The 14,713-nt window shown below is 43.5% G+C and overlaps 1 protein-coding gene across 4 annotated transcripts in view; it reads left to right on the top strand.

The window, feature by feature from the left end:
• SNX8 (sorting nexin 8) overlaps positions 1 to 14,713 on the top strand; it is a 1,131,155-nt gene that overhangs the window by 1,005,631 nt on the left and 110,811 nt on the right. The gene's annotated exons all lie outside the window — the stretch shown is intronic.

Here is a 14,713-nt window from a genome sequence, read left to right as displayed (position 1 = left end):
CAGAGCATTTCTCATGCCTCACGAGTGGTCTCTGAATCAAGTAGTTGCGGACCAAATATTCCGCAAATGGGGCCGACCTTGCTGCGACCTTTTGCCACCCCCTTCAACAGCAAGTGCAGCAATTTCTTCTCTCTCCTTCCACTTCCCGGACATTCCCCCAGAGACGCTCTAGTCCACGATTGGCCTCAGGGACTTCTTTATGCATTCCCTCCATTTCCCCTAATCCTGAAGCTAATACAGAAAGCTACCATATTGGGCTGCAAAATGATCCTCATTGCTCCTTACTGGCCTCGACAAATATGGTTCCCGTTCCTGCATCATCATCTTCTCGAGCAGCCTTGGACTCTGGACCTAGTTCCAGACCTTCTGATCTCAGTCGTGCGGGCTGCACAAATCCCTGCAATCTCTCCAGCTCACTGCTTGGTTGCTTCACTTCCAACTTTAGCCAGGCTTCCTGATATCTCCCCCTCTGTGCGTGAAATTATTTTATCATCGCACAAGTCTATGACTAGAAAAACTTGCGCTAGTAAGTGGAAACGTTTTTCTTCCTGGACAGAGACTAAGAGTATAGCCCCCTTTTCAGCCCCTGTACACCACATTTTGCAATTTATTGTGGAACTCTTTCATGCTGGCTGGGTCTGCTTCCGCTACAATTAGAGTTCAGTTAGCTGCAATTTCAAATTTTCACATTGGCCTGTCGGAAAATATCATGTCTCATAAGCTATGTAAAGCCTTTCTTAAAGGGATCACTCTGCTCAGGCCTCCAGTGAGAGATCCTCCACCTCCGTGGGATCTAAATTTGATTTTAGCTTCTCTAATTTTGCCCCCCTTCGAACCTGCAGCATCTTGTTCCTTGAAGTTTTTATCTTGGAAAACCCTCTTTCTGGTAGCTATTACTTCAGCCAGAAGAGTTTAGGAACGTCAGGCTCCTTGTACCCGTCCTCCGTACCTAGTGTTCCACAAAGACAGGGTTGCTCTCAGGACTAATCCTTCCTTAGGTCTCTTCAGAGAATAACTTGAATCAGTCCATAGACCTTCCTGTGTTTTTTCCCAACCACTCCAACAGGGCGGAATATAAATTGCATCAGTTAGATGTTCACAGGCAACTACATTTTTATTTGCATAGAACTAAGGACATCAGGAAATCGGACCAACTTTTCCTTTCTTATACTGAGGGTAAACAAGGTCTTCCAGTCTCAAAAGTAACCTTGTCCAGGTGGTTGACTACTATCATCACATTTATCTATCAACTGAGGAATAAAGAATTGCCTGTTAAACCAAAAGGTCACTCCACCAGAGCTTTAGCCACTTCTGTGGCCTTTCAGGCTAGGTTGCCCATGGAATCTGTTTGTGCTGCGGCTACGTGGGCCAACCCACATACTTTCATTTTGCATTATAAGTTGGATGTGGTTTCCAGGAGCAGAGCTGATTTTGGTTCCACTGTTCTGAAGAGTTTGTTTCGATGAGCCACCCATGATTTTAGGTGCTAGGGACGCTGTCCCAACCAGCAAGAATGAAGGCGAGATAGACAACTTAACATAAAGAAGTTGTGTACCTACCATAACATTCCATGTTAGTTGTCTTCTTCTCGCCTTCTTTCTTGCGTCCCACCCTCCATCCCCCTATCCTAGACCGAGAAGAGTTCCTTATGGTTTTTCACTGGCTGAGTCTTCTCCGGCTACTCTTTTCTGCCTAGTAGCCTCTCTGGTAGGGTTTATACATTCCAGGATAGGATTCTTTCCTTATGTCTACAGTTAAACTTACCAAACGAGATCTGGGTATCTAGTGCCAGGCATCGTGGGATATGGGGTGGCCTCGAGCCAGTAAACCGCTCTCGAGCTTTTGAAGATGGCCGAGTCGGAGCCGAGGATCGGCTCCAAACCCAACCAGCAAGACAGAAGGCGAGAAGAAAACTAACATGGAATGTTATGGTAGGTACATAACTTATTTTTACTAAGCAGCATTCTAATTAATCTCCCTAGTACATCTGTCTTTCCTGGGAGGGTCCTGCACATCCTGCAGCATTCCTGGGTGACTGCCAAGATGCAGTAATTGTGCAAGAGTGCAGTGTAGAGTGCTTCCCCACATCAGTTTTCACCAAGGTGGTGTTTCCTTCCATGTTTCATGTCTCTGATTTTCGTCAGAAAGTCTAGAGAGTCTAACACACAAGATTTATTATTCTCAGCCAGAGGGTTAATTTGAACTTCAGGGCATAAAGAGATTGATTTTGTGATAGAGCCCCTAATGGTCACTACTGGCCTGTGTAGGGGATCTTGGAGGTTCTTGTGTAGCTTGAGGATGCCAAAAAAAACTGGGTAGTTTTGGGGAGGGCCCCTAAAGAAATTTCAGCAGCTTTTTCCTAGAGGTACCCTCTTAATTGAGGAGGTTCAGGCCTATGTACATGCTTTCATAGGCCACTTTGATTCTGGCCATCTCAGTGGGGCAGTAGTAGTCAGAATTACTAAGAAGACAAATTATCTTATTGCGATAGGTTGTGGTTTCTGTGACCAGTATTCCTTGGCCCTTGTCAGCCTTCGTCACCTTTCTTGACTTATCCTAATTGAGTTTGACTAAAAAGCCACGGGTTCATCTTTATCTGTGTTATAGTATCTTCTCCTAGGTTGATGCTTTAGGATGCCCTTGATGTCAGCCTTGCATTTGGCTTCAAAAGCAGCCAGTACTGGATGGGTAAGTGGGCAGAAGTCACTTGGTTTGCAATATTTTTCCTATAGTTATTCTCAGGGGAGATGCTCTCTCTAGGATCCCTATTTTCCTTGTCATTGAATTGCACTTGTAAATTAAATTTCCTGGCAAACAGTTTCGAATTTGTGATAGTATCTAAAATATTAGCACAGCAATGTCAGATAAAAGTGAACCCCTTAACCAATAACTATTTTTTTCAGGATAGATAAGGGGTTTCAGCGAATGATTCCAGACCTTAGTGCACTGGTTTGTGGTCACTGTATCTGATCTTCCTGCAGTGGAATCCAGAGGTGTTTCAGGTCTTGTGCCCCCCGCCACGTCCAGTTCCTCTGTCAATAATTGGTTTGTGGAGGTTATTTGGTGGTGGTGATTCTTGGTGTGGTTGGATTAAGGGGTGCTCAGTTTCAGTGCAGGACCTGGAGTGGAGGTGGGAGGTCCTTCATCCCTTGTTTCTCGGGGGGTGCTGTATGGATTGTGGTGATACTGAAAAGCCTGAGCAGAATTGTTAATGTTCTGGGCTGTGATGTTCCTGGTTGCTTTTATCTGGAGCTTGGTTGTCAGGGAGTCTATGGTTGTCATCTAGGTTGTTGTTGCATGTCCTTGACCATCCACATCAGTTTTGGAATTTCCATGCTTCCTGTAAGGTTTCCAAGTTTGCTAGGTGGAAATATCTGGGTTGTTTAAATCTTGGAGGTCTTTCTCCATTTTCCTGATATTGTTGTCTGTGTTTTTTTTTTTTCACATATGAAGTTACCCTTTGTTCTATCTGTGTGTATTTGTTAGAGCTGGTACCTCCTTTTTTGCACATCTTCAATTTTTTGTATACTTTGGGCAGTCTTTTTCTGTTGAACTTGGTTATGTCTGAGAAGTAGTTGTACGAGTTGAAGGGTAGTATCTGTTAGGGTGTCTGAACATTCTTTCACCAAGTCAGCCTCCAAGTTTGTCCCACATGAGTTTTTTTATGTATCCTTAGACCTCCAGGAACAGGCTTTTTCTCAGTACTGGTTTTGAAGTAGAACTTTCATGTTTTTTTTAAGCTGTTTTTCCATGTCGTTGAGATAGGGAGCTACATTTGTGGTTTATTGTGATGGTCTGTTTTTATTTGGTTGTCTCCTATCAATTGTCACTATCTGATAGGAGGGTCGCAGGTGGTGAGCAGATCCTTGAACCTGGATTAGTAGATCTAATGTTTTCCTTTATATTCTGTCTCATTTTTGGGTCTCTGATCTGACACTCTGGTCCAACTTGGACGTATTTTACAGACTTGGATCCTAATCTCGAGCTCCTCAGTCTACCCACAATGCTCTACTCTATACAGCTTCCTCAGATCTTGTTTGCCATCTCAGCAAACAGACATGGATTTCTTCTCTCGAGTGACTGCAAGTAGCTTAAGCTAAGTTTTGTCCTATTTTCTAAATTTTCGCTTCCATTTGACACCTTACCTGTTTCTTACCTTACCCTCCCCTCCCAGTAAGTTTCTCAAAAGCGTTAGGGTCTCTTTGCCTTTTTCTCCCTCTCCTTTTTCTTGTCAGGGCCTTCCCATCTTCTGACTTAGAAACACAAGGAAAAAAAAGTCAGAGTTAACTAGTTATAAGTGTTTGTGTTAAATTTGATAGTTTAAATAAATTAATTAGTTCTCTACTGTTTGTAGTTGTTTGTTAATACTCTTCAGCTGCTGTTGACATTTTTTGGAAACTGTGTCTCCTTTTTTCTGTGTTTCAGGATATCAGAAAAATCCACTAGTTTTAAGGGCTGCTCTGCCTGTTCCCATAAGACTCTTGAGTCAGACGCGCATGAGAAATGTGTGTACTGTCTTGGGACGGAGCATTTGCAGTCTACCTGTTTTGGGCCATCGCATACTGCAGGAACAAGTTGATTCTGAAAGGGCTGTTGCCTGCATCTTCCTCATCTTCACCAGGGGCTCAAACCCCCTCTTTGTGTCATCGAACAAGTTGATTCTGAAAGGGCTGTTGCCTGCATCTTCCTCATCTTCACCAGGGGCTCAAACCCCCTCTTTGTGTCATCATGGATCCTTGGATCCTAAGAAAATTTGTCATAAAAGTTTAAGGACCTCTTCGGCGCCACCAGCGAAGGTTTCAAAACCCTCTGATCGAGGCCGGCTCCTACTGCCTCTGAACCAAAGCACTCCTCTGATCTGATAGAAGTCATTTCTGTCCCAGGTTCCCCTAGGCCATCTACCTCCATCTTGGATCCTAGATCTAGGGATCCTACAGCTAGGCGCCTAACCCCTGAGTATTCATTCAGGACCGTTTCTTCAGCCTTACCTGCAGAATTATTACAAACTCCTAAAGGGCACTTGGACTGGTTCATCTACTTCCTCCAGGCCCCCTAGAAGTTTTTCCGATATAGACATAGACAGGATGATGCAGAGATTTGTCAAAACTCAGATTCAGATGGGGTTTGTCGGCTCCATTCCCCTTCAGGTCCAAGAGTGTTCCTGCCAAAACTATACAATCTCCTTCTCCAATCCAACCAACTGCTTTGGAGTCCCAGGATCCTAGATTCCTAAGAGAGTTGGTGTGGATCCAATGAAGCTCCCTTCCTCAACTCTGACAGTTACCCTGATCAGCTGTGGTCTAATTCTGTCTGGGGGCCACAGCTCTGGGGCTGTTCCTGTCTTCTCTTCCTCTTCTGCCTCAGCTCAGAGGGAGGGAGGGAGGGGGGTTCACTGGTTCTGACAGTTTTCCAGGTTATGGAAGGGTTCTGTCTTCTCACAGACATCTGACAACTTCTATCTCTGATCTTCCCCATTGCCCTCCATTGGATTTGAGTACTGAGCCTGTCATGCTTGTCTAGGGTCAGCCCATCCCAAGATCTCCCCCAAGAGAAACCCCCCCTTCTTCTGATACCTCCCTTGATCATCCATCAGAGGTGGCTAATCGTAAGAAGTTGTGCAAAAGGAGGCACTTAGACTCGCCTCTGGAGTCCATCACAGAGGACACAGACTTCAGTGAGGGAGAAGGATCCCCCAAATCACCACCAGATGATGTCTCCTGATCTCATCTTAGAGATCCTTAGGTAGCTGGTCTGCCCAAAATCCCCCCCCCCCCACACACACACACACACACACACACACACAGATGACCTGATAGACTTAGTCTCCCACCGGAGATGGACAATAATGAACCCATCCCCAAGCACCCTGATAAATTATTCCCCCTCCCAAGGACATGTCATATTGGACTAAGGGTGTTCCAGTGGATGCCATGGTTGTGGCAGCAGCTACCAAAAAGGAGCTAGCTGAGTAGAGCTCCTCTATCCACTCACCTAATGGGGAGTCGAGCAATAGACAGATTTGGTGAGGCATGTCTACTCCTCGGCTACCTTTGCACTGAGGTCTTTAAACTACTTGGTACGCTCCACTTGTTTTCAGAGGCACCTGGTCAAGGTTGTTTCCAAATCTGTTAGAGACCATGTTGGCAGAGGACTTCAAAGAAGTGTCTCCCCAGCTGGCTACTCTTTGTTCTGTCACTAATTCTTCCATTAGGCTCATCTCCCATGTAGCGGAGGGTACCTCACAGGCAGCTGGCTCATGTGTTGCAATCAGAAGACATGCCTAGATGAGGCTTTGTGATTTTGCAGAGTCCTTTAAGGCATCATTTATTAATGCCCCCTTTGATGGCTCTTCCTTATTTGGGCCTCTGTCAAAGATACCTTAACCCACAGTGAACAGGAGGGAAAGACATTTTCTGCAATGGGGATCAAGTTTTCTACTCCTTAGCGCACTTTCTCCAGGAATCAGTGAGGTAGTAAGAAGACTTTGTTCCAAAGATCCCAAGGGTATTTTCATGATCAGCATGGGGATTGTTCCTCCAGAGGCAAAGGAGGAAGTTTTAATGGAAGATGCCACCCCAGGGACAGAGGGTGTCCACAAAATCAGGGCTTCAGAGAACCCTTCTCTGATAGGCCCTACCAGCACTCCTGAAGCATTGCCTGACTGCTAGGCTCGGGTGGCAGTCGGGGGCAGTTTCTTACTCCACTTAGGTGCCTGAAACAAACTTACAAAAAATTTCTGGGTGCTAAGTATAATATCCAGAGATTACTGCATTACTTTTTCCTTCCACTTCATCAGATTCAGGCACCCAGGCAGAGGGAGTATGCAGTAATAGAGGCTCACAAACTAATGCAAAAAGAGTCCCAACCAAACAGAGGATCTGGAACCTGCTTGCATTTCTTTTTAGTGCCAAAGAAAACCAGGGATCTGCGACCCATTCTGGATCTAAGCAGTCCGAACCTGAATGTAAAGAAGTAAAAGTTCTGGATTGTTACAGTTCAGGCCATTCTACCTCTGTTGTGAAAGAACATTTGGATGTGCTGTGCAGACTTACAGAACACATACTACCACATCAAACTGGACAGATGCTCCAGAACCAATTCAGAGCTCTGCCCTTTGGACTCCCCATAGCCACCAGGGTGTTTACCAAGTATATGACAGTGGTCCCAGTTAACTTGACACTTCAGAGATTCCACATGTTTTTATATCTAGGTGACTGGCTCCTAACTGTCCCAACCAGTCATCAGCTAATTCAAGCCAGGGATTATCTATTTCAGATCTCCAGCACCCTTGAAATCACCATAAACCTAGTCAAATCAAATCCTTCTCTCATACAAAGGCTGGAGTTCATTGGTGCTCTGTTGGACACTTCAAGTCAAATGGCCTAATTACCCCCTCATGGCATAATGCGGGTGGAGACAGAGTATCTAGAGTGGACTGTACCTGATGTGTCAATGTCAAAATTGATACTTCAAGCCCTTGGATCTGTGGCAGTTGCCATCACTCTGGTTCCATTTGCAACATTTTTTATGCAAGTTGTCTACTGGACTTTGGCTGTTCAACGGTCTGTTCTATACCATTGGTTATCTGTTCCTATCAAACTAATATCAGTCTGTAGACGTCTTCTTCAGTGATGGATTTTGTCGGATGATCATTACATCGGCAGTCCTTTTCTTCCTTCCCCCTCAACTACTATGACCATGGACTGTTCCCATTTGTGGTGGTGGTGAGGGCCTTTCATGGGAAGATAGTCCAAAGCATGTGAACTCAGAGACCAGGTTGCATATCAATGCTCTGGAGATGAAAGTGGTCCTCTTGATGTTGCAAGTCTTTCTTGATATTCTTCCTTTTGGAACTATTGCAATTCACACAGACATGTCAGTGGTGTGGTACATCAACAAACGAGGAACCCGTTTATACCCATTGTGCTGAGAGGCCATGAGGGTCTGGGAGTGGGCAATATCTTCAGACAGTTTCCTTCTTGCAACACACATAATGGAGAAATGCAGTGTTTTGGTTGACAAACTCAGCAGATCCATTCTGGCTCCTCACAAGTGGTCCCACAGTAGCAAGTTTGATTTTCAGTTGTTGGGGTGAACCTTGCTGCAAACTCTTTGCTTCCCCACAGAACAACTAGTGCAGCAAGTACTTCACTCTTATCTCCCTTCCAGAGGAGTCACCAAGGAACGCTGTAGTTAACGATTGGCCCTCCATTCTCCTTTATGCCTGTCCCCGTCTTCCATTGATCCCAAAATTTCTACAGAAAGCCATAAGGCTGAAGAGCTCAGTAGTTCTCATTGCCTCCTACTGGCCTCATCAGATATAATTCCCCTGTCTCTGGTCTCAGCTGAAGTATCCTCCTTGGATTCTGGCGACCTCTCAGGACTGCCTGCCTCACCTGACAGAGACTCTATATCCCATTCTATATGTCCTCAAACTAACTGCTTGGTTTCTTCAATTCCATTAATTGTACAAAGGTCCAGGCTTGTTTACCCTGTAAGAGATATAGAGTTAGCTTCCCAAAAAGCGTCCCCTAAAGAAGTATACAGAACAAATGGAAAAGATCCGCTATTTGGTCTTCTAAAGAGAATATTGATCCCTTTTCAGACCCTGTTTCAGCCATCATTCTTTTTCTTAAGTCACTCTTCAAGGAAGGGGCTAGTTACTCTACTGTTAAATTTCAGTTGGCAGTCATATCCAACTTTCATGCTGGAAATGTTTCTGGTCCACTTTCTGCATCTAGATTATGCAAGGCATTCATAAAAGGGATTTTTCTACTTCAGCCTCCAATAAAAGACTCTTCTCCACAGTGGGATCTCACTGTTCTTCAGGGACTTGCTCAAAAAACATTTGAACCAGCATTGTGACATGAAATTTCTATCCTGGAAGACTATATTTTTTGGTAGCCATTACATCAGCAGAGAGAGTATGCAAACTTCAGAACTTATCAGTTAAAACCACCTTACATTATTTTTGATAAAGATAGAGTATCCCTCCATACCAATTCATCCGTTATGCCTAAAGTGGCCTCGGAGACTGATATTAATCATTTTATTATGTTACCGGTATTCTTTTCAAATTTCTGGACTGACTGCGGTGGTGCTGTGGTAGCATAGTCGCCTCACAGTTAGACGTTGCACGTTCTATTCTCAGAGCGTCTTCTGTGTGTCGACATGCGTGAATGGGCGTTCCTTCACTGAAGGTTATGCGTTAGGCCGGGCAAGCCAGCACGTAAAAATTTACTGCCAATCATTAGCGGACCGGAGTTCCGCTGTGGCAACCCCTAACCGGGAAAAGCCGAAAGACAGTAGTATTCTTTTCAAATTTATGTAACAAGGGTGAATATGTTTTACACCTTCTTGATGTCCATAGACAGCTTTGTTTTACCTTCATAGAACAAAACCTTATAGGAAATTTGAACAGCTTTTCATATCTTTTTCTCCTAACTGTGTAGGTCAAGCAGTCACTAAGGTTACTTTGGCCAAATGGATTGCAGATTGTATTTCTCTGGTTTATTCAAAGAATGGTCTACAGTTACCTCACCCTCCTAATGTCCGCTCTACTAGGTCTATGGCCACTTCATCTGCCTTTTCCTCCAGAATATCAATTCATAATATTTGTGACACAGCCACCTGGTCGAAGTCTCATACTTTTGTGACTCACTACAAATTGGACATTGTCTCCAGAAATAGGGCTTCTTTCATTTCCGCAGTGCTCCTGCATATCCTTCCTTGAGGCCACCCAAGGTTAAAGTAGCTTGGGATTCTGACCTATTATTGAGGAAGAATGGAAAGGACAACATCAGATTTAGAAGTTATGCGCTTACCGTAACTTGGCATCTGTGTTGTCCATTTTAATTCTTCCTTACCTTCCCTCCCAGTCATCCCCCAACCTAGTGTCTCCTAGAGGATTAAGTGAAATTTTAGGATCCTGGTTTGAGCCTCTGGTTCTGCTTTCCATCATTTCTTTTTTCTGTAAACATTTAATCATCAAACTTGCTCTTAAGTAGTTGTAGAGAGGGTAGAGCATTGTGGGTAGAGGGATGACCTTGAGATTAGGATCCATGTCTGTAAAATGTGGTCGAGTCTGATCATAGACCTAGTAGTGAGGAAGAATAAAAATGGACAACACAGGTGCCAAGTTTTGGTAAGTATATAACTTCTAATAATCCCCACCAGTTGCCATATTCTCAAGATGTTGGGCAGTCCAGGGATACTGTCTGACCAGTGGTAATTACCCAGGAGAGAGCCTGGGACAAACTAGAGACAAAAGAGTCTGAAAACCACCTGTAGTGGTCAAGGGGGGATGGTTCAATCCAGCTCAGAGCTGTGACCACAGGGATCTGCAGAGAGCACGCAAAAGTGCAATGGATGAATCCTGGATGACTACCACCTGCTACTCTTAAAAAAATTTTCTGCAGAGCTAACGTAAATTGTGTACATAAGAGCGAGAGAGGAAAAAAAGAAAAGAAAAAACTCCTCTGGGTACCGCATTTAAGGTTTCAAAAATTCAGTTCTTTTATTTCAGGATGGATTAGCACTGCTGCATACAAAGTGAGTTCACATTAATGCTGTTAACATTTACACATAATATTAACAATTGTAGTTGGCTGGGAGGAGTGGGGGCTGACTCTGGTTGGAGAAGTGGGGAGGAAGAGCTTGAAAAGTGCCTCCCATCTGTCAAATGGGGTAGATGCTAAATTCATGTGGGCAAAACAAAGGTGCCTCTCTGCCTCTTATTAGGTTACACATTCACTTTTTGATAAGAAGTCTAACGGGGGTTAAATATAAAATACCAAAGTAGAGAAGGATTTTTGCTTCAGATAATATTTTATCCAGAAGTATGTTAAATGTATCTGCAGTATATGGTTTTCTGGTGCTTTCCCCAAGTAATTAATCATATCCATCCTTTAAAGAGTTAAATAATAAATAATAAATCTCAGTACCATGGAAAAACATGGAAGAGACCATAGCAAAAAAAAAAAATTAGAAGTGTGTCTTAAAAAAACATAGGGTGTATGCGACCATACCTTCCTGTAGCTCTGCTTTTACAGGTGAGTGTGTGTGTGTATCTTAATTCAGACCTTAACCTACTAGGCTGGTGGACACCCAAACCAAGTATACTGTATGAACATGTGTACTGTTACCTAGAGGAACAATGTGGGTCAGTCCCTGTTCAGGTATGGCTTCGGTTTTACAGGAGGTGAATGTATGAACATTTTCAGCATTAAACTTTTGTTTAATCTTAGTGGTGCTCCACTTTTATGAGAAGGGTATGTGTGCGTGCATGTGTGTGTGTGCATGTCTCTCTCTCTCTCTCTCTCTAAGGACCTACACCCTGGTTCATTCTCCTGCCTAATGAACAGTACCGTGCTGTCAAAGTGACTTTAAGGAAAAAATGCCACATAATGACTTCTCATCTTCTTTCAGCTTTTCCCGGTTAGGGGTCGCTAATGATTGGCAGTAGATTTAATGATTGGCAGTAGATTTTTACAGTGCTGAGGTGCCATCCTGACACCCAACCTTCAACGAAGGCATGCCCATTCACGCATGTCTTCCGAACGCGGGGAGGACATGCAGACTTCACACAGAAGGCGCTCCAGCCGAGAATCGAATGGGAGAACCTCTTACTGTGAGGTGACAATGCTACTTCTCATCTCTTAAAAATAAACTCTGAAATTATTATTCTTCAGGCATGAAAATACAGTGTTAATAGATTTTTATCTCAAGTGTGGGTCCTCTTGCCCACCACATGGCTATCATTAAAAGTCCATTCCAATTGTGTAATCCCCCACCCTTATTTCCTCTTTTAAAAGACCTGACTGGTTCAACGGTGTTAATGCCTGGTTCAGAAGCCTTTGAATGAATTTTTATGTGCAGCACTCATTCTTCTTAATCAAGCCTTTCCTTTGAGGAGCTGGTGGCTTGAATTGGTTGTAAGCCAGCAGGAGCATCTGCGAGGGAGCCTGTCCCATTTGCTAGAGAGGCAAAGTTTACTAGGTCGTATGCCGAGGACCAAACGAGTCCAATGGGGATCCAAATCATGCGCATCCAGATCTCCAGAAGAGGGCTGGGTATTTAACATGGTTTCAAATAAAATATTGTTTGCTGAGGCGACTGTCATTCTGTACTTTGGGATTTGATAATTTACCCTCCAGGTGATTCCTCATCAAAAGCTGAATATGTAACCTAATAAGAGGCAGAGAAGCACCTTGGTCCAGCCCACATTAATTCGGTATCCACCCCATTTGACTGGTGGGAGTCATTTTTCAAGCTCTACCTCCCTCTTTCTCCAACCAGAGTCTGCCTCAATGCCTCCCCACCAACTATAGTATGTATAAATGTAACCACATTAATGTGAATTTGTTTGGTTAAAAGCGATGCTAATCCATGCTGAAATGAAATAACTGCATTTTTAAAATCTTAATACAGGCCCCAGGGGATTTTTTTGTTTTTTCTTTTATTTACAGTGTCTGCAGAGAAATTTTTAAGAGTAGTAGGTGGTAAAGTCATCCAGGATTCATCCATTGCACTTCTGAGCACACACACACACACACACACACACACACACACACACACACACACACACACTAGTTTGGTATCATTCCATCCTTCTCTGTTTCTAGAATGAATAGGGCTGTCCTCTTTCACCACTTTTAGCTCCTTCCTAAGTGCCAGTTCCTGCATCAGTGGCTCTAGAGTAGATTATCCTTTCAGTTTACCACCAACAGGTTTTCCTCACTGTGTGCCAGTAGTTAAGCATCCAATTCTCCTGAATCTGGCAACATCGGTGTTGAGTGGCTCTCAAACCCAAGCACTCAGCACTGAGCCTAGGCTCCATCATCAGTGATAGCTCATGTGGAACCATTCTTGATGTCTGAGTCCTCTGCATTCAAGCCATTTGTACCAGTCTCTGCCTTGGGACCCTTGAGATCCTCAGTGTCAAGGCTTCCCTCTCTAGCACCATTCACATCTGCTTTGTCAGGAGAGGAGACTCTTATGAGGGACAGTTCTTCAGTGCTGATGGGTTATGGATCCACCTTTGAAGCAATGGAGAGTATAATGACCTTTCCTCCTAGGCTAATGACATGATGTTCATTGGTACCAGCTGTACCCTGTGAGATCATTCTTTCATCTCTTCACTCCAATTACCAGTCCTCCCAGGGACAAAATATAGCTGTAAACTTTCTGGAATTGCAGCAGGTGCCTGCTGAATTTTCGATAGACTTCAGCTAGTCACAGCCTGAGACCTCTGGGAAAAAGAGGCCATGTAAAGGGAATCATGTAGACTCCCCTTCCGCATCTTTCACATCAGAAATGGGGTGAGAGAAAAGGTCCCCCACAATCCCCTTCTAAAGATATCACTTTTATATAAATCCCAGAATTGATGAGACCGAGAGAATGTTGGCCATCAGAATGGACCACTCAGATGAGGAAGTGCTTTTAGAAGCATACAGCTCTGCACCCTCTATTTTCTGGGGTGGTCCCTCTTGTGGACCACAGTACAGATTTTGTTGCCAGGAGGGTATGGCAAGAGCTTAACACAACTGAAGTGATTCCTTGCAAGTCAGATAGTTTTACATCCACCTAAAAATAGGCAGTATTGGTCTAAAGGTTCTCTTTTTTTTTTCTCTCCCTCCAGTAAACATGTTCATTAAATTATCACTTCTGACATAGCCAAACAACACTGACACCACTTAAGTTGCAAACATGCATCACAGACACCATTGAAACAGTTGCAGTCGCAAACATTATGCATCACTTATCTATCCAGTCATTGTCAGTTAAGCATTATATGGCTCATTCAAGTCCTGCCTCTTAAACCTCATTCCTTCTCTGCATATATTTTGCCCACAATTCCCATTTTTTTCCTATGCAGCTGCTAGTGTGATTACGGAATGTTCTGTTCCTTTTCTTAAGATCCCAATTCCAATTGTTTATCTCTCTTACTATATTCACTGCTTCTTATAAAGTTGGTCTAGACTTTGATTTCCATTTTCTAGTAATTGCTTTTTTTGCAGCCACCATAATTAGACTCAGCAGGGCTTTACTATGTATAGGCAATTCCAATTCTGTATCATAGCTCCAAAAAAATCATCTCCCCAATCAATCCAATCCTCTCACCCAGCATCTCTGACAGAGAGGTCCACAGGGAATCCCTAAAGTACACCAGCTCAGTACACTTCCAAAAAATATGTTCCCAGCCACTTCTTTCTTTCCTGTCACACCTCCAGCATTTGCTATCCACCTGAGGAAAAATTCTTTGGAGTCTCCTTGGGGTATAAAAATACCTATGTAAACACTTCCAGGCAAAGATCCAAAATCTCGACTTTGTTGCATTTTTGGGAGATATACATACTCTCCCATTGTCTCTTTATGAATTGCTTATCCAGTCTCTCTTCCCAATCCTTTCTAAGCTCCTGTAATTCTTGTAATTTTTTAAAACTTCCAGTGCACTAGGGCCCAGACGGTTGCAGTATGTAGTTACACTGCGTAAAGCTGTTTATTTGTATGTAAACTACCATCAGTACTTCTGTCTGCATTTATCTGTCAGCTGAATTTATTTGTTAAAAGAGGATTGATGCTAAATTTCTATTGCTAGTGTATAAATACTTATAAGGGATCTGTACTGGATATTTGCACTTTGATTTCCTTGTATAGCTGCGCAAACATGATCATACATAGAACATGCTGTGCTATACCTCTAACTCTCTGG

The sequence above is a fragment of the Protopterus annectens genome, chromosome 12.part0, assembly GCF_019279795.1.
Source record: "Protopterus annectens isolate FY-2018-M chromosome 12.part0, PAN1.0, whole genome shotgun sequence".
NCBI lineage: Eukaryota > Metazoa > Chordata > Ceratodontiformes > Protopteridae > Protopterus > Protopterus annectens.
Note: the sequence above shows the minus strand (reverse complement) of the source record. Positions and strands in the feature narration are given on the sequence as shown.